The 20188-nt window shown below is 39.0% G+C and overlaps 1 protein-coding gene across 1 annotated transcript in view; it reads right to left on the bottom strand.

Moving 5' to 3' along the window:
* The window catches only part of NRG2 (neuregulin 2), a 163475-nt gene that overhangs the window by 63830 nt on the left and 79457 nt on the right, over window positions 1-20188 (bottom strand). The gene's annotated exons all lie outside the window — the stretch shown is intronic.

Here is a 20188-nt window from a genome sequence, read left to right as displayed (position 1 = left end):
CGGGATGCTCCATCTCTGCTACTCCATCTCTGACCTCTTTTGGATGATTTAGTACCCAGAGGAATTTAACCCATTACATGCCACCAACAAAGAGCCAACACTGTGATAACAGCAAATGCTCAGTGCCTGTGGCCTAGCCACATCATGATATCCAGCTCAGCAACCTTCCCATTATATCCAGTGAGACCTCTTTTCTTGGAGTACTCTACAGGGCAATAACAACAACAACAACAGCTGAAAATCTAACAATTAATTACAAGTGCACTCTTTTCAGGAATTATTGTAGCATGAATGTACACATTCTACATCACCAAGCAATGGTCCTCCTAAATACTATATATTTAATTAAGTAATTAAAATAATTATAGTGTGTCCAGAACATTTTGTGGGAAGTTATATCTACAAAGACATTTTGATAATCCTACTCCTTTAAGAAAGAAGGGTGAACTTGGGAAGCAAATTACTGATATTTAGCAAGGAAACTTAAATCACTGTTTTCCTTTCTGATTTCCTTTCTGATTTCTGATTCCTCAACTTCAAGATGTTATTGTTGGTAAAAGCTATCATATTTTTTTTTAAAAAGGACAAACATATGGCTTGTCAGATTCTTGCAACTGATATTATGGCTTTTCCTTAAATTAACCAGTTTTCTGTGCCAAATTATTTTAATGTATATTTTCCCCACTCTACTTGAAAAGAAAGGTGTCTTCCCAGGATTTTTCTCAGAGTTCTTCATTATTTATTTATTGTGATGGACAATAAGGCTAATTCTGAATATTTTGAAGAAGGCAAAATAGTGACCAGAATACAAACACAATTACTTTTATTTCACTTGCAACAACCCCACAAAAATAACAGTGGAAGCACAGATATAAAACAACCCACAAGAAAAGAAAAAGATGGGCTCCTGTCATTCTTAATAGTATTAATGCTGAAAAAATGCACTACCACTGGTGAACTTGATTAGAAGAATTTCCTAATTCTTTGCCCTTCTGGGTCCTATGTGCCCACATGAAACTGAATCTATTTTGTCCACACTTAAAAGAATCAGGAAAATTTGCTGGTGAGCAGAAGAACGTCTGTTCTCTCACATATGAACACCGTATAAAAAGGAAGCTACAACTGCTCGATTTAAAGATGATCTAGCAAGTCCAATTCCCATGACCATTTCCACGTTGGAAAATTTACTAGAAACAATTCTTTGTTTGAAAATGGTGCATGGAAATACATATTTATGAATAATCCCTATATAACAAAATACCATATATTGACATCTATTAAAAATGGTTTTACAGCAGTATTTGGAGGAGGAGGAGGAGGAGGAGGAGGAGGAGACAACTTAATGCAACCAGTTTGATTTACAGAACTAGGATGCAACTGTATTTAAAATGGGAAAAGGGTTGGAAGAATTTGTCTTTCTAGCCAGCTTCCAATATGCTTAATATCACCTGGACTGTTACAGTTCTTTTTTAAAAATCACTATAAACTTGTCAAATGTGTCAGTCATATTTTTCTATGCTGCAACTTTGAATGAGTAAAGACCACAAGCTTTTTTTCTAATCTCAGTAAAAATACGGATAATTGGGGAGATAACAGCAGTCTCAGCTATTCAAAAAGAGAGGCCCAGTCTGAGCCACAGAGGTAACCTGGGCCTCCAATAACTATGATGAATACAGGAGCAGTGTGATTTTTCCTTTTCTTTAAAGGATGTGCAGCTAAGGTAGACAATTCATGGACCTGAAACCTGCTCGCTCATAACGCCTCTACCAGGACTAGAGATTGTTGTTCTATAAATGCATCTCAACTGCCCAAGGCTCCCAAGCAAGTATCTTCCTCCACAATGGAGAAGCCTAGAGTTTATACCTTGGGAACAGAAGGGAAGGGAGTATGAGAGAGTGCATGCGTGCATGCGCACACAAGTGGTATCTTTGTACTACAGCAGTGAGTCAACTTTTATGGCAAGGATTCATTCTACTTTTATTAATCATTTCAAAGCAAAAAAAGGACAAATAAGAAAAGAATAAGGAAGAAAGGAAGAAAGAAAATACTAATAAACAAGAAATTTACAAACTTCATCAACTGAAGAAAAATGAATATATTAGATAAGAGTCCAGTATAGTATTAGTTTGGTTTTACATAGCTAAATCTTTTACATATTAAAAACTGCAGATTATTAAAACAAATTAGTATACAAGTATCAACAACAGTAATCAGTGTGAAACAAAATAGGAAGTTACAATAATTTCTGTCTAGTCATTCAGGATTTAACTATTTAAACTTTATGTCGAGAGAAACCCAAACTTTAGGTGTAGTATAAGCCCATGTATGACATTATAGTCCAAAAATGGTTTCATGTTAAGTTAAATTCTGAGCCAGTTTTGCTTTTTCAATACATTATTTTACATATCAAGATGTACTCCCACAACTTAATTTGCTATTCTTTTACAAAGGGAATGTGCATACTTTCCAATGAAAAGCATAAAGTGATCTTGTAGCAGTTACCACTGACAAGGCTAATTCAATATACGTTGTAAGTTTACTGATATTTAATAGAAAGATGGCAGGTTGGAAAGGAAATTCAACTTTCAGAATTTGTTTCATTCTGTTATAAATCATTTTCCAGAATTGTTGAGCTTTACAGTATTGCAACTAAATACAGCAATGTTACACTCAGACTCTCCTGGTTCAGAAAGAGAGGAATGTAAAATAATTAATTCCTTCTGGATTTCCTGAGAGACTATTGGACTTTAATTCCAGTAGAAATTTAGGAGAAACTGTGATGGAATGTGTCTACAAAAGAGGAGGTGATGTAATGAACTACTGTAACACAGCAGGTTCTCAGGAAGGAGGCAGCACATTTGAAGGAGAGGGGAGAAACAAGAGACAACACAGTCTGGAATTGGACCATGGGAAGAGGAAAAGATTCAGATTAGCCACTCCCTAGAGTCCCCCAAAGTATATCCATTAGGTTAGAGCAGTACAGGTTTAGTCTGGCAAGATTCTGTCTATACAGTGTAAGCAAATAAAGAACTGAACCAGGCTGGATTGCTTCTATGTCATTCTTGGGCTAGGCCTAACAGAAACAAAGAACAGCAGCATACAACATTCGGCTTGGCCGATATCCCCTCAAAATTTTAGAGGGACTGGGTTAACGATCTTCATTGTTCAATAGAGAAGATGTCTATAAATTTGAGAAAGACTTCTGGTGTTAATGGATTACTAACTAATAAAAAGCTTATTAGTTTTTAACTCCTACTGTATTAGAAGCATATGGTGAAGCTATTACCCCCTATTTTTCCTGGGACTTATACTATGCTCTTTCCCAAGTTGTAAAACGACCCTGTACATATTCCTTTTATTGGCCTGCTCCTTTCATAATTTCAGGTGCTAAGATTTGAACTATCACATTGGTTCATAATTTATAGCTTGTATTTTCCATTACTGTACACTCAGCTCAAGGTACACTGATATGGAATTGTCAGGAATTTGTGTTTATTTATTTATGTAATTGACCTACTAGCATTAATAGAAAATAAATTGAACCTAGCAGCATTGATTTCTTAAACAGCATATTGCCAATGTTTTTCATATGGGTTCTTGGGGTTTAGGAGACAAATAGCAACATAAACCTGCCAAATCCCACCCTGGGATCTCTGTGCTCCACTCCCGTTATCTGAGTTCCGGAATGTCCAGATGGCTGTTTTCCCAAGTCAATCTGTTCCATGCTGAAAGGCAGTAATGATGCTATTCTAGTCCCCCTCCCTGGAATCTGAAGGAGCCACAACTAGAAATCCCTGTTCCACAGAACTACACTTATAAATAAATGGTTCATTTTTTTTCCTTTTAAGCAGTTCTGGAATATGTTGCACTAGTACAAACCAAACAATGAAGTAATAAAGGATAAAGGGTTTCTATTTTTAATAAAGGCAACAAAGGAAGGGCTTGAGGAGGTAGGTTAGCTGCTACAAGTTACATAAATTTGAGATCTGCATACCAAAGCTAGCAATCATTAATCTGACCAAAAGGGCTATAGAGATGCAGAATGAGAGCAGATGTAAAACTTCCAAAAACCAACCAAGCCAGCACTGGGAAAAAAAAATAGTACTGTAAACCCCCTTCATCTACCTATAGTTTCCCTACCAACTTTAGAGTTACAATGTACTTGCCAGCAGGACAATGCAGGGTGATCTGAGATCAGTACTGGTCAATAACCAGTAGATAATAGTTAATAGTTAAAGTGATGCCTAGTCCCAAGTGACCACTAATGGTGTAATCTTCTTTCTTAAATGTGTTCGTCATGGATGGTCATCCTCTTGACCTGATCAGTTTGGACTTAGATTTTCCCCTTGATCATTAGCAATTTTGAAAAGACATTTTACTAGAGCTAGTATATAGGTTATGGTTATTTGTAAATTACATCTTCTGCATTGCATGCCAAAAGTCTATTTTTAACTTGTTTCTTTAATCTAAATGTTTGGTTTGGTATTCTTTAAATTAGAGCAAATCAGATAAATTATTAAACCATTTTTTTTAGTTATTCTCTAAGATTTTCACGATATGGATTATAACTACCCTCTGAGAATGCTAGATTTAATTTTCCATATTCACTGGGAGTTTATTTAAGCTTCTTAAACATACATACAGTATATAACCATCATGCTATTCCATTTTGGAATCACCAACATTATATAGTTGGAGTAAGGAATTTCATAATTGACTTCTTCTTTGGGTTCAGTGTAAGATCTATTGTTTAACCCCACTGAACTCTTAACAGGTATATAGATATTTATTAGTTTGTACAGCTGTACTCAGTCCTGCCAAATACAAGTGGTAAGTACTGGGCCATACCCATAATTTTGATCTGTTAACTCACAAAACATAATGAGAAAACTTTAATTGGAAAATTGCTTGCAAATCCTTTTGGGATCAAGTTAAGGCTCAGTAATATTACTGGAGCTCAACTTGGCTCTTTTGAAATTGTTTTCAAACCCTTTAAAGAACATTAAAAATACTTCAGAATGTGTTACTCAACTAAACTATTTGTTTTCAAGGTATTTTGATCCTGACGTTTTTCCTGCCTCCGAAATTCCCTATTTTTAAGCTGAATTCTTGTCTGATGTTTTTGAGAGGATTTAAAATGTATATTAATTACTTACTCAACCTTTGAAATAATGAGTGTTTATATGAGTGTTTATTTACTAGCTTAATTGGACGTCTGAAGACTGGTTACAATAACTTTACTGTTGGATATATAGTTACAGAGCTTGATCATTAACTTAGGTTATTTGGGTTTGTCCTAGTTTGATTACATTTGGTTTGAAATTCACAAGATTGTCAATATGACAGCCTACAGAGACTGCTTCTTGTCAAAAACAGACATGTTGTTCTTGGCTAAATCACCAGCATTTGAAATTCGTCAACAAGTCAAAAGATATACTTTGTACACAGAGGACAGGCAAAGGAATTATTACACAAAAATAGGAAAATAAATCTATATCTGAACCACAGTAGATTGCTAATACATGTTCTGAGTCAATATCTGAACTAGTTTTTTTTTTTAAAAGAGGCAAGAAAAAAGGTTTTTAATCAATTTGGGTCAATTTATGGAATTGTGCTACCTATGTCATAGACCCTGTATAGGGTCTACCATGTGGGCAGCACGATTCCATAAATTTTCAGGGCTTGTTTTTTCCTTTTCTTTTTTTAAATCATGTGTTGTTTATTCGTTTAGTCGCTTCCAACTCTTCGTGACTTCATGGACCAGCCCACGCCAGAGCTTCCTGTCGGTCGTCAACACCCCCAGCTCCCCCAGGGACGAGTCCATCACCTCTAGAATATCATCCATCCACCTTGCCCTTGGTTGGCGCCTCTTCCTTTTGCCCTCCACTCTCCCTAGCATCAGCATCTTCTCCAGGGTGTCCTGTCTAAATCATATGTGGTGTTTTTAGTTGCTAACCTGCAATTTAAAGCATATGATGTGATACCTGAAAATGATAAAAGTCAACAATATTAGTTTTTGTTTTGCTATTCATCCTGCATTGTTGTTAGTATTATTATTTTTATTTTGTTTGTGGGTTAAAGCAAAATAGAAAAGGAAGGAAAATAATATCAGGCTACAGTTGATCTGAGGGGTCCAGAGCATAGCTTTGCAATAGGCAAGGTGAGAGCTACGAGGTCCGGGCAGTGATCTCTATGCCAAGGGAAAAAGGGACATGCATGGGCATACCTGTCAGCACAAGTGGAACCCTCCCTTGTATAAGGATGTCCAAGTCCAGCTCAGGGAAACCCCCTTTTCCTCAGGAATATGTGATTTTTTGTGAGAAAATGGTTGAGGCTCATCACAGCAATGAATACAGGCTTCTTTTTATCCGCTCCTTCCTGGGCAATCAACTATCCAGAATGTCTGCAAAGGAATTCTGTTCAGACAGGCTTAAGCCCAATAATAATAATAACCTGCTATATAACTATGGAAGACACATCCTAGCTTCCTTTGGCTCAAGGGTCACACCAGCCTTTCCCCACAAAAATGGACCATGCCCCTTTTAAAAAATTATTTTTTAAGATTTATTTCCTCAACGTACATTCAGGACAACATCTCTATCCACAAATCAATCAGTACTTTAGTACTAGTAGCAGTAATCACAATCCTCATCTGCAGCTTATTTTATCTTCACTAGAGGGGGCTATGGCACTGAGATTCACTGCTGAGGGGGAAAATAACCACCTGTTTTCTTAGCACAGAGAACAGAAAGAGAATATAGTCAAAACAGAACACTCTGCTTGGGAACTGCAAGAGAAGGGAAGCAATTTCAAAAGCAGAGCAAGTAAACAAAAGGGGAAAGGAAGGAAGGAAGGTGCAGAGTAGGGATGAGGAAGGGAAGAATGGAAAGGGAAGAGGAGGGCTGAGCAGAGCATATGTAACCATGGGAACATGGAGGAGCAATGGATGGAAAGGTAGGAAAGGGGAGAGGGCAGATAGGGTGGGGGAGCAGGCAGTAGGATAAGGAGGAAGGGAAGAGAAAAGTAGCCAAGAGACCTGGAGGGAAGCAGGAGAACAGGAGAGAAGAGCACGGGCCATGAGAGCACAGCAGAAAGGGAAGGGAAGGCATGACACAGAGCAGCCCAGCGCAAGGGGGAGGAACCAGGTGGTGAAGTCTATCCAGAAGACTTCCAGAGTCCACCTTAGACATCCCCTGACAGGCAGCATGCAACCCATAGGTTACACTAAAGAGAGGTGAAATAGGTTGGCTGTTCACTTCAGGAAGGAAGGAGAAATGGCAGTCCTCTCCCAAAGACCCAACTTGACATTTTACAAAGTAGTGCCCAAGAAGGCTGCTTGCTAACTCTGTAGCTGGCACAACCCAGCAAAGTCATCTTGTTCTGTTTGGTTTTTTGTTTGTTTCTGAACCTAACCTTAACCTTATCATCATTTTGTTCATACCATTTCTGCAGCATCTCTGAAGCTCCCAGTAAATTTTTGCACTCATAATTTGACTGAAACTCACTCTTGCCCTGCTACTTCTAGGTCTCTATAGTCAACCCCTGAGCTTCTCAATGGGTACCTGAAACCTCATGTCCCCATAATCTTGTCACCAATCCAAAACCTGTGATGAGATGGCCAGAGCCACTCTGAATTCATGACAGACTCCTAATTACAGAATACAATAATGGCCCTCACCCCCACACTCCTCTTTCCAGGAAGGCACTTTATGGCAACTGCACTAAAAGTGGGTGTTCGTTTGTTTTAGAAAAACTTCCCTCTTTTTTTATAATTGCTATGATATTTATGGTCAACAGAATTTCAGAAAAAAAAAGATCGGGATTTTAGCTTGACAGTTCTTGAAAAGGATAGGTGAGTTAGACCTGTCCATTCCATTTCATGAGCATTTCTTTTGCATTGCCTTAATTCACCCTGTTGTCTAAATAGAATTTCAGAAGAAACTTCCTAACAGTAAGAACAGTTTGGCAGTAGAACCAATTACCCAGCACTACAGTGGGCTCCACTTCATTGGATGCACTCAGGATGCTTTAATTTGGATAGCTGCACTCAGCAGAGGGCTGGACTTGACAGCCTAAATGCCCCCTTTTGACTCTGCATATTTCTGTGGCACTTAAAGTCCTGGGTGGCTGCAAAGGCTAGAGTGGGAGATTCATTCAAAGCTCTTGCCATCTGATTCACTACAATAGGGAGCACTGAAACAATGCATTACAATTGTCACTATCATTCACTACAACTGTCATTGAACTTGATCTGCAACAGTGATACTGTCAGAAGACAAATGTGAAGGGAGATATATGTGGATTAATGGTTTATGTTGAAGCAAAAAGTCTCCTGTAGCCTTTAAATTTGTCCTTAGGAAACTGATTGTCCTACTTGGTATAAGACTAATTTTTTCTTTAATGTTGACGTGTAGGTGAAGAAAGCAGTGTTTATTGAATAATAAGATGTATGTTTGCTTTCAAGAACTAGCTGAACATGTAGGATACATTGTTATGCCCAGGAGATGGTGTACAATCACTACTCTAAGGGGGATATCTAAATCAGGCAACCACTTCCTAAGCAGGCAAGGGGTGGGGCAAACTAAGTATGTGGAGGGAGAGAGAGTGGGACCAAAGCATTCAGTGGCGGGAGCATCCTTCCTCCCACTCAGCTCACCGAAGTGGTGGGGGACAATGCTCAGCCTGTGCTTGGTCCTGTGCCAGGTGCTTTCTGCAGGGCTCTCTACCAGATCCCACTGACAGCTAAGCAAAAAAGCACTTCATTCTAGAAAACTGTTCCTCACAAACCAAACCAAACTGGCTGGATAACAAAACCCTGATTTAGTAAATACTAGAGGGGCGATTATCATCTGGAATGGTAGCATGAAAAAGAGTGTTATCTCCCAAACTGAACCCTTAGGTACTAATATAATAAAGGGTGGCTGCTGAAGGGTAGGCTCTTTATGGGAGCCGTAAGCAAATTTGGAATGTAAGAATAAATCTTGGCTTTCAGAAGTTATCAATATCCCTCAAATCAAGGACAAAATGCCTCCCATCACAGAATCAAAAACATGGAAGCAGTCATTTAAACTATCATGTCTAACCATCCTGATCAGAGAAGGAATCCAAACTAAAGCACCCAGACAGATGGTTGTCTAGCTTCCGCTTGAACATAACCAAAGAAGTGGAATCCAAATCTCTTTGGGTAATTTGTTCCACTGCCAGGAACAGCTTGACAAAGAAGTGCAACCAAGCTATATACTCTTCCCTTATTTATTCATCCTAAATGCTGAATATATATTAAGGGAAGCTAGATTGAAGATGAGCATGGAGGAAGGTGAGCATGGAGGAAAACTGGAGGAAGGAAGATCAATAACCTGTGCTATGCTGATTATACTACCCTGATAGCTGAAAATGCAAAGAATCTGCAAGCTCTAGTAATAAAAGTCAAGGCGCAAAGCGAAAAAAATGGGACTAAAATTAAATATAAAGAAGACCAAACTAATGACAACCAGTAGAACAACCAACCCTAGAATTGGCTATCAAAGATATCAGATTAGTAGACAGCTTCTACCTTTTAGGATCAACATCAACATTAAAGGAACAAGCAGTCAAGAAATACACTGCAGGCTAGCACTTGGTAGAGCAGCTATGAAAGCCTTGGAAAAGATATTCAAATGATTTGATGTGTCTATATCTGCAAAGATCAGAACAGTGCAAGCCATGGCATTCCCTGTGCCACTCTGAAACAAAGTTGGACTTTGAAGAAGCAAGATAGGAAGAGTATGGACACTTTTGAACTTTGGTATTGGACAAGACTCCTGAGAATACCAGCCAAGAAAACAAACAAATGGCTCATCAAACAAATCAACTCAGAGTTCTCACTTGAGACACAAATGACCAGGCTCAAATTATCCTACTTATCCTACTTTGGACACATTATGCAAAGACCCAACTCTCTGGAAAAAGCTGTAATGCTGAGAAAGGTGGAAGGAAGGAGAAGAGGACAACCAGCAGCAAGGTGGATGGACTCAGTTACAGTGGCGATGAGTGTACCATTGGGAGACTTGAAAGAACAGGTTAGGGACAGATCATCATGGAGAAAAACTACCAATGTGCTTGCTAAGAGTCGAAGCCAACTTGATGGCTCATAATCGATCAATGAATGAAAGTAGTGGAACAGGCTGAGTTCTCAAGGAGAAAAGCTGGAAGCCATTAAAAGGTAGAAATGCAAAAAGTAAAATAATTTGAGTAGTAAAATATCCTGGGGTGTAGCATAGAAATATGCAACATGATGATTCAGCTTTCTTGAATCAATTCAAGACCAATTTCACCAGAGATAGACAAATCAAACTTTATTTAGAAAGAAGAAAGATTAAAGTGTAAAATCCCTCTTTAAGTGTTAAAAAAGCAATCATTTGGTGATGTAAAGGATAAATCCCAGACCCACCTAATTCACAATAAAACAGGTATTTAAAAGAAACATACAAAAACTGCAATATTCCAAGCAGATAAAAAGATACTTTTGTCTGTGACACATAGGAAGATCTCTGGCAGAATCTTGAAAGAGATGCTGCAGGGATTCCAAGTTATTGCAAAGCAGAAGGAGATTATAAATACAGAAAGTGTTTTTATGCTCAGCCTAAAGGATGAATAAAGCCTGAAATTACACAGAATTCAGGAGCTTGTTCAAGGAAATATAGGAAATTAGGTCTAACATTATACAGAAAACAAACTCAGAACAATCTCCTTGGCTAGGCAGTTTACCTATTTCAGGAGGAGGAGGACGGTTCCTGAACCAAAATCAAATCAAATATCTTTATTATGGTCTTTGAACAGCCTTTACAACAGAAGAAGAAAAATAGTTTAGGGACACAATTCATTATCAGGAAAAAAAGGAAAACAATAAAACTGTGAAACAACATATTTAATTAAAAGTTTTGCGCAATTGTATAACTTGATAAAAATATTTGGCCAGCTGGTGCAAGTGTAGACTCAGCATCCCTTAAAAAGAAATAAACATAAAATCTATCAGTATGACCCTCAAGTTTAGAAATGATTGGGGAGATTGGAGCACGTCTTGGGGCATCATAAAAAGGACCCCGTATGAGGACATGGGCAAGAGTTTCTACCTCCCTGGATCCACAGGGGCAACATTTCTGTGAACAAGGAGTCCCATGAAACCTTCCTGCCAGCAGTGCTGAAGAGAGGGCATCAAAGCGGGCTCTGGAAAAAGCCCATCTATATTGTATGTTTGTTGTTTTAATCTATTATTTTATTATAAACTGCCCAGAGTCCCCCAATGGGAGGAGAGGGGTGGGGACAAATAAAATAAAAATAAAAAAATAAAAAAATCTATATTTGCTTAAGGAGAGATTGTATAGATACCTCGCAGTAGAGGGTTTGCGGCTAACATTTGGCAATAGAATTCAGGGGCACTGGTGATATCATTTTGGCAATCAGTGTCCCTAATTCTTTTTTTTACTATTGATTTGGCCTTCTCCAGGGTTAATTGGCCTAAACATTCAGGAGAGAGGCCAGGACTGCAAAGTTCTTCTATACAGATACGGTGCCAATCAGATTGGTAGCTGTCTGACAACGGCAGAGGTATCAGGCCTGTAGGGTCAAACGTGATTCTGAGTCCTGAGATTAAAATCCTGGTCCAGGCCTGAGCCTTAATACTCAGCATGTTATCTTCAAGCCTCAAGACTGCATTAGGGGTACATTTTGGGGTATCGAACTAGTCCTAAGGAAATTCAACTGAATGGTTTTGTAAGTGCTTAGGTTTGTATATGGGCCAAGCTGTATCCCATATAATAGTTGGGCAACTGTTTTAGCCATAAACAGTTTAATTGCTGTTGGGATGTAATTTGCCCCCTGTTGCCTATAAACTTCTATTATTGCTTGTGAATTCTTTTGAGCAGCAGAAGTGGCATAATTTACCTGGACTGTTAATTTCCTAGAGGCCTGAAATACTAAGCCCAGGTATTTAAAACATTTAACTTGCTCTAATTCATGAGAATCAATTGTCCACTTGTGCCTTTGTGTTTTGTTGGAAAAAAACTAAAACTTTAGATTTATCATAATTGATTATTAATTGTGCCTCATTACAGTAGGATGCCAGGGTTCTTAATGCCCACTTCATGCCTACAGAAGACATCATCCGCGTAGAGTAGAATTGGGAGATGTCTAATTTAGGCGCATGGATATCAACTCTCTGAAGAGTTTTGATCAGAGAGTTGATATAAATGTTATAAAGCAATGGTGCTAAAATACATCCTTGTTTTACCCCCTTAACTGTCTGAATAAAATCAGAAAGGTCTCCTCCCCGGTAAATTGCTGATTCTTACTTTCATCTAAAAGAAAAAGGACACTCATCTGAGGACAACAATGTTCACATTCTGGACAGAGAAGATAGGTGGTTTGAGAGAGGGGTTAAGGAATCCATTCATGCCAAAGTGGAAAATCCTTCCCTCAACAGAGGCAGAGGCCTCAGACACAACTTGTCCCCCATTTTTCATGCTGCTCTTTTATCAGTCCCCAGGAAGATTAAGACCACTTCACAAGTTCACCAGGAAGGCCACACTTAAAGATCCACTTGAGAATGAGCGAGGGATTTAGGAGTAAGACATCCCAAAGACAATCCCCACCTCCACTGCCCAATTAACAAGCCATTCAGGTGTACAGACAATGCAGCCACCCTAAAAGACCCCTTACCAACCTTTGCCCAGACTGAAGAAGCTGCTTGGAACAGCAGCGAAACATTTCAACGAAAGAGAAAGAAATCCAGCTGCCATGACTCCACCTACAGATTGGGAGGCAGAACTGCAGCCCCAGAGCCCTCAAACATTGCTCATGCTCATTTTATGGAAAACCCTGGTTTCAGAATAGCTATTAAACCCTTTTAACCATTTTTTTCCAAAGATGATTAGCAAATTTGTGAAATGTGTTACAAATTACTTGTTTGACATAATGAGCATCTCTGGATCTATCCTCATAATTTCCAACTGAAAAGTTTTCAAAGAGGAGGATTGCACAGACTCTTGCCTGAGATTTTAGGAAGCTATTGTCAGAGCAAGGGGAAAGTGATAAAGTGAAAGAGAATTGCTGTAACTAAGTAAAGACATACCTTCATCTAAGCCTTGCTCTAAGGAGCAAAGCTAGATTTAGGAGAATCTACAATGTACCAGAATGGTCCTTCCAGACTGTGAAAACCTACTGAAAAGCAGCAATGCCAGTTTCACCATGGATCACATGTCATCAGCACCTCTATTTGTCTGAACTGGTCATGGCCCAAATCAGACAAAGGGATATGAATAGCAAAATCCAGGGTGAGCTGAATTGCTCCATCTGACTTGCCTCATTGTTCCCCACATTCTGAGTGAGGTAATGACAATTCTAATTACTAAGAATGAATAGAAAGTCCTGGCAGTGTGGCAAGAAATATACCTTAACTAGAAGACAAGTTCCAAGGTTGTGATATATTTTAGGGGACAAAGTTATCACAAACAACTTCTTTCTCTTCTCTTTCACACATAGAAGTGGATTAATATACAGCTGAAATGTCAAGGTAACCAGAGCTTGACTGACATCCACTAGAGTAGAGACATAGTCTTAAGCCTACCCGAAAATAGAAGGAAGCAGAACTGGGGACATCTCCAAAGTTAGAGAGGCTGATGTTTTCAGATTTGATATTTTACCCCTTTTAAGGGGAAGAAGGGGCAAAATCTGTGCCATATGTTTTGCAGAGGTTTAAGGCATTCATTTTGCCTTTAACACATTTCCTCGAAACATGAAAAACAAGCTTAATTTCTAAAGGGATGGAATGAGTTCCTTAAGCTTCTGCAAGGCTTAAGGAGCCACTTAACCTCTTAATATCTCTCTAATACTCAAAAGTGCAAAACACCCCCAACACACTGACAAGAATTACTTTTTCTGAATCCTTAACTGAAACACCAAATATTCAGTACCTGTGTAAGTGGCATGGAATTTGTAGCTCTGAAGACATGTTGGCCATCTTGACAGCTATTTAATTACTTGATGACATGCAAATACATCTTCCCACAATAATTCATTTCATAATTTGGCCCTACAGCCAACCCTTTCTCTCTTGCTCTCTCTTTCTCATGCCCATACGCACAGATAGAGACACACTAACCTTCCCAAGAGATTTCCTCTCACAAGCTCCTCCATTCTTGGTGAAATAATTGCTACTAGAGATAATGTCTCCCTGGAAATTTCTGACCCTCAAACAGCAGTCTTAATGTAGAAGTCTTTTTTCTTCTAAGCCACTTCTGTTTTCAATGTAGCAAAAATTATCTGTATTATTATTGTACCTCCCCTCTTGTGGTAGAACCCTTCCTTTTTCATTATTAATGAATTATGTTTGCATTCTTGGTTTTTATTACCCAAAGTAGAGAGGTTTGGCTAAATTAAGCTGCATTCTCAGATCCCTCTGAAAAGCACCATCTGCTTCTGCAGTCAGAGCTGCAGATAAGCCATTATTCCTAAATATCTCAAGATGCTCCTCACCATCTCACTTTTCTCCTACCTTCAAGCTAGCAAGCTGGATGAATATCCATCTGAAAAGGTCAGTGATTCTAAGGGCAGCCGCTATCTGTTCAGACTCAGTCTCTGATCTCATGTTACTGCTGTTGTTTTGCATGAAATTACTCAGGAATTTTGTTTTCATTCCACCTGATCATCCATTTATCTCAGCTACCAGTGCAAGTTTGTTCCTAACCATTATAAATGAAGGTTAAATAAAGCCCTGTGGATGTCACCTTATGGAATGATTCCCCATCACTAGAAATTCACCCATACCAGTGAGGTCCTAAGTCCAGCAGTAGCAATTCTTCTCCAAAACATACTGTTTTCCTTCAGCCACTAAGGTCCGTTATAGCCTTACTTTGGGGCAAGTGTTCTCCAGATTTCATCTCTCTTTCCAACCTTTCTATATTTTTCACATTGTATATTATTTCCTCCATCTTAATATTCTGTGGTTCCAATTATTCTTCCCCTAGAATCAAGACCAATCTATTACAAACCCATTGACAATTTTTGTACAACATGCTTAAACTGGTTTCTGAAGTAACCTATTTTCTGAAATAATCCATTTGTGCAGGGGTTGGCACAATACACTAAACTATAAATAAACAGAACAAGCTGAGTTTAGATAAGAGGTCAAGCCACAAAAAACTAACCAAGGTTTAAACTAGGTTTAGCACATCATGCAAATGCAGCCTCTAGGTCTTTAAATAAAAGTATTATAAGAATTATAAGAATGCAGCCATTAAGACCTTCTACAAAGTAGCTTACAGTCTAGATTCTTACCAAAAAATGAGTAAAAAAAAAAGCAGGCAGGCAAGAGTAATAACAAAAGAAATTGATCAAGTGTACCGTCTTTCATTCTTTTCAAATGCCTTAGCTTGAAAGCCCATTTTTTCAATCACTTTTTAACCATTCACACTTTCTGTTAAAAAGGATTCTAAAAAAGAAATCTCAAAATGCCCTCATAAAAGCTTGTATTGCTGATGTACAACCCAAATAAATACTATGAACTCCAGTTGGAGATGTGAGGTTTGTAATTTTCAAGCAGCATTAATTACCACTAGATAAGAATAATCCAAAATGTTGAATTTATTTATTTATTTAATTTTTATCCCGTCTTTATTATTTTTATTAACTCAAGGCAGCGAACATACCTAATACTCCTTCCTCCTCCTATACCATTTAATTTTTTAATATAATTTTTATTAAAAGTTTTAAGAATAATAAGAAAATGATAAAGAGAGAAATAATAGAAGAAGCTAAAAGGGCAATAAGAAAACAAAATAGAAAAAAGTAGAAAAAAAGAAAGATAGAAAGGTATAAAGAAGTTTGTTGTTGTTTATTCGTTTAGTCGCTTCCGACTCTTCATGACTTCATGGACCAGCCCACGCCAGAGCTTCCTGTCGGTCGTCAACACCCCCAGCTCCCTCAGGGACGATTCCGTCACCTCTAGAATATCATCCATCCACCTTGCCCTTGGTCGGCCCCTCTTCCTTTTGCCTTCCACTCTCCCTAGCATCAGCATCTTCTCCAGGGTGTCCTGTCTTCTCATTATGTGGCCAAAGTATTTCAGTTTGGCCTTTAATATCATTCCCTCAAGTGAGCAGTCTGACTTTATTTCCTGGAGGATGGACTGGTTTGATCTTCTTGCAGTCCAAGGCACTCTCAGAATTTTCCTCCAACACCACAGTTCAAAAGCATCTATCTTCCTTCGCTCAGCCTTCCTTATGGTCCAGCTCTCGCAGCCATATGTTACTACGGGGAACACCATAAAGAAGTAGCTGCTGATATTCTTCATAGCAGTTATAAGTACAATTATATTTTAACCTCTCTCTCTAAAGTTACATCATGACTCTCTTCTTTCTATAGTCTATCCTGTCTAACCATCAAAACCATAAGTCACAAGTTCATTTTTTTTTCATTTTTATGCAAAAAATCCATAGGGAGTTTCCAATCAGCAATAAATGTAGATATTGTCCTTTCTCTAATCAAAGAAGCTAAGTACCAATTAAAAGAGTGTAATGCTTCCAACTATCTCTGTCTCGCTTATAGTTTATATGTTTAAGCACAATGTTCTCCTCTGGAACTAAAGATATTTTTTGGGAATTATTAGGAAATATAATATGAGCTGTGTTGTCTGGAAGCAATGGCAGGAGATATAGGGAGGGCTCTTTTTGCTTTAGGGGAGAGCCCAGTTTGAGACAACTAAACTCTCCCAATGCCAAAAGCAGAATTTTGCTAGATAACAGTGGCCAGTAATCAGAGAGAAGGGGTTGTGCCAAAAGCAGCCTCAGTGGTCGGTAGGAGCTGGGCAGAACCACCATTGTGGCAGCAATATTCACTGCATATGTGGCAGGATTTGTGCTGGGAGAAATGGGAAAGCAGGTCTGCAAAGCTAGAGGAGCTAAAGGTGGGTGTGCGCTGCCTTCATGGTGGGCTCAGGGCTGAGGATGAGGCAATGTCATGAGGACATGACCTACCAAAGCGGACAGTGAGACAACTTCATGCTGCTGTTAGGATGAGCCCAGATAGCTGTGTTTCAAGCTCAGAAGAAAATATGCTGATTTGTTTCTTACTCAGAGCAAAGCTTGTCATTTTGCATAGCATTGTTTCAAGTGTTTCTGGCCCTTCCAAAAACTGAGACTGGAGTTTGGTTTTGTGGCTTGTAACTGGATTGCTTTAAAAAAATGAGTGTAGCCAATACAATAGGAAGGATCAGCGCATCCTTGCTACTATTGGCTTGGACTGGATAAAATATTGGAGTTACAACAAAGCAGTCATTGCTTAAGCATATGGCTCAGAGCTGAAGAGCTGTGGTAGACTCCGCTCTGCTCCTGGAGCAGGAGAATCAGAATTGTCGATGAAGATTCTCAGTCATCCAGGTGGAATTGTCTGTAGGTTGAGTCATGGCAATTGGATTTCTTTCTTTTTGGTAGAAACGTTTCGTTGCTTGTCCAAGCAGCTTCTTCAGTCTGGGAAAAGGTTGGTGAGGGGACCCCCTATATGTCTTCCAGGGTGGCTGCATTGTCCCTACACCTGAATGGCTGTTAACTGTGCCATGGAGGTGTGGATTGCCTTTGGGTTGTCTTACTCCTAGATCCTTTGTTCATCCCCAAGTGATGAAAACCCACTGAGACAGAGGCTTGTACACCCTAAAGATCCAACACCAAAACGTAAGAGGAGCAACGTAGTATATACAATCCAGTGCAGTGAGGCGTGTTCTGAGCTCTATGTTGGGGAAACCAAACAGCCTTTACACAAGAGGATGGCCCAACACAGGAGGAGCAACACCACAGGACCAGAATCAGCAGTTTACCTTCATCGAAAAGAAAAAGGACACTCATTTGAGGACAACAATGTTCACATTCTGGACAGAGAAGATAGGTAGTTTGAGAGAGGGGTTAAGGAATCCATTCACGCCATAGTGGAAAATCCTTCCCTCAATAGAGGCGGAGGCCTCAGACACAACTTGTCCCCCATTTTTCATGCTGTTCTTTCATCAGTCCCCAGGAAGATTAAGACCACCAGGAAGGCCACTCTTAACGATCCACTTGGGGATGAACAAAGGATTTAGAAGTAAGACATCCCAAAGACAGTCCACACCTCCATGGCACAATTAACAGCCATTCAGGTGTAGGGACAATGCAGCCACCCTGGAAGACATATAGGGGGTCCCCTCACCATCCTTTGGCCAGACTGAAGAAGCTGCTTGGACAAGCAGCGAAACGTTCTACCAAGAAGAAGGAAATCCAGTTGCCATGACTCAACCTACAGAGAATCAGAATCGTTAGAATCAACGGAATGACCAATCAGCCATGAGTGAAGTGGTCCACTATATCTATCACACCATCACTGGTATGTTAGTTAGTTTGGTTAGATGATCTTATCTGTGTGGATGGGCAGATGCATACATGCTCTTTGTATATTCTTGAGTTCTATGGATGTTGAACCTCCAGGATGTATTTAAGAATGCAAAAACTCTCTGTCGGTTTGTTGGGCTTTAATGTATGTGCACTGTTTGCATATTCTTGTGTTTTGTTTCAGAGTGCATTTAAATGCAGGTGTTGCTGGTTTGTACAAACTGGTAGGTAATTACAAATGCAGTAGTAGTGCTTGTATTTTTGTTGTTGTAGGGTTAATGTTTTGCATGCAAATGTTGAGCAAGAGCAACTCTTTTGTTCAAGTTCAGCAAATAGCAATAACAGCACAGTCCCTTTTTGTTAGCATGTATCTGTCAGGTAAACTGGCTATCAAAAAAAAAAAGGCATGCCAAGACTGTTGCTTGAACTTGCTAAGTAGGTGGGGTGATGATGTGTGCTGATTTTTACTTGCCATCCCCACCTGATGTTATAGTCCTTAGGGGAAAACTAGGGGCCAAGGGGCTTATTCTGAGTTCCTGTTCTTCCCTGTGGCCAGAATAATCAAAACATTGAGTTTTTTTTCTGTAAGAATATAGAATACCTGAGCCATCACAAGGGTTTTTCCATTGGAACATAGCCAGTGTTTCAAGTGGAACTGTTTTGTGCCAAACTCAAAACAAAACACATTTTCCACACCAGTAATATTTCAGGAGCTGCTTCATGATTCAGTCTCATTTTATTAGAAGATTAGTATAGCGTTTTTATTAGATGCTCTAGCCTTGGGCCCTTTAAATACTTAATCAGTAATTTGACATATAATAGGCACATAAGCATCATCCTATTTTAGTTATTCAAATAATGAAGCAGTGCTTTTATCTTTCACAAACATGACTATTTTTAGATAAACATACATTGCTGCACACCTCAGTAATAATCAGAAAAGAAGAGGTTATTCTTTACCCCAAGTAATCCAGATTCAAAGCAGCAAACTGCAAAAGAGGAGTAGAAGAGGGAAATTTGCTTCCTTCTTCAACATAGTTATTAAATTACTGGAGCCCCTGACCCTTTTTGCATTTGGCCATCCTTGGGAGCAGCACACGGAGGAGCTGAGCAATTTTAAAAACAAAATAAAGAAGGTAAGACTCTCAATAATCTGGGCTGAAAAAATACAGACAACAATTAAATGTCAGCAAAGAGATCTGTGTATCTAGCTACCACGATTTGTAACCTGTGCTTTATGGCTTAGCTTTATGTATAAACCAAGCCAACTGTGATTAAACAAACCTGGCTTAGTGCAGTACATGAACTGAGTCAGTGTTGCAGGTTGCACAGCCCAAAGAAGACACATGGACTCTGAAATGCTAAGCTGCCCTTCATCTAATCCAGTGAGCCAAGATAGCTGAAAAGTATTTGCCCTTCTGCGTGGCTGATGTTCTGTTTCGTTCAGGAAAAATTTCTATGAAATCACAGCCTGCAACTGCAGAGTTTTGATTCCATTCAGACATCTATTTTCTTGAGGACAGGAAAATGTTGGTTCACTACACTAGCCAGTCAAGATAAGTTGCTATCTGTCAGTAGCTATTTTTTCAGCTCTGGAATGACCCCATACTATCAAAATATAGAACAGGAATATAATGTTCCAAATGGAAACCATCTCTGAAGAGCCACTTGTCCTTGAGACAAAGTTTTCAGTGGATGAGCCTGCCTCATTGCTACACAATCTACATTTAACTTACTCAGGTCAGAAGGTCTAACATTAAAATTAAAAATAAATGCAGAACAGCAGAATTGCAGTACTT

Source organism: Candoia aspera, chromosome 3 (genome assembly GCF_035149785.1).
Source record: "Candoia aspera isolate rCanAsp1 chromosome 3, rCanAsp1.hap2, whole genome shotgun sequence".
NCBI classification, from domain to species: domain Eukaryota; kingdom Metazoa; phylum Chordata; class Lepidosauria; order Squamata; family Boidae; genus Candoia; species Candoia aspera.
Note: the sequence above shows the minus strand (reverse complement) of the source record. Positions and strands in the feature narration are given on the sequence as shown.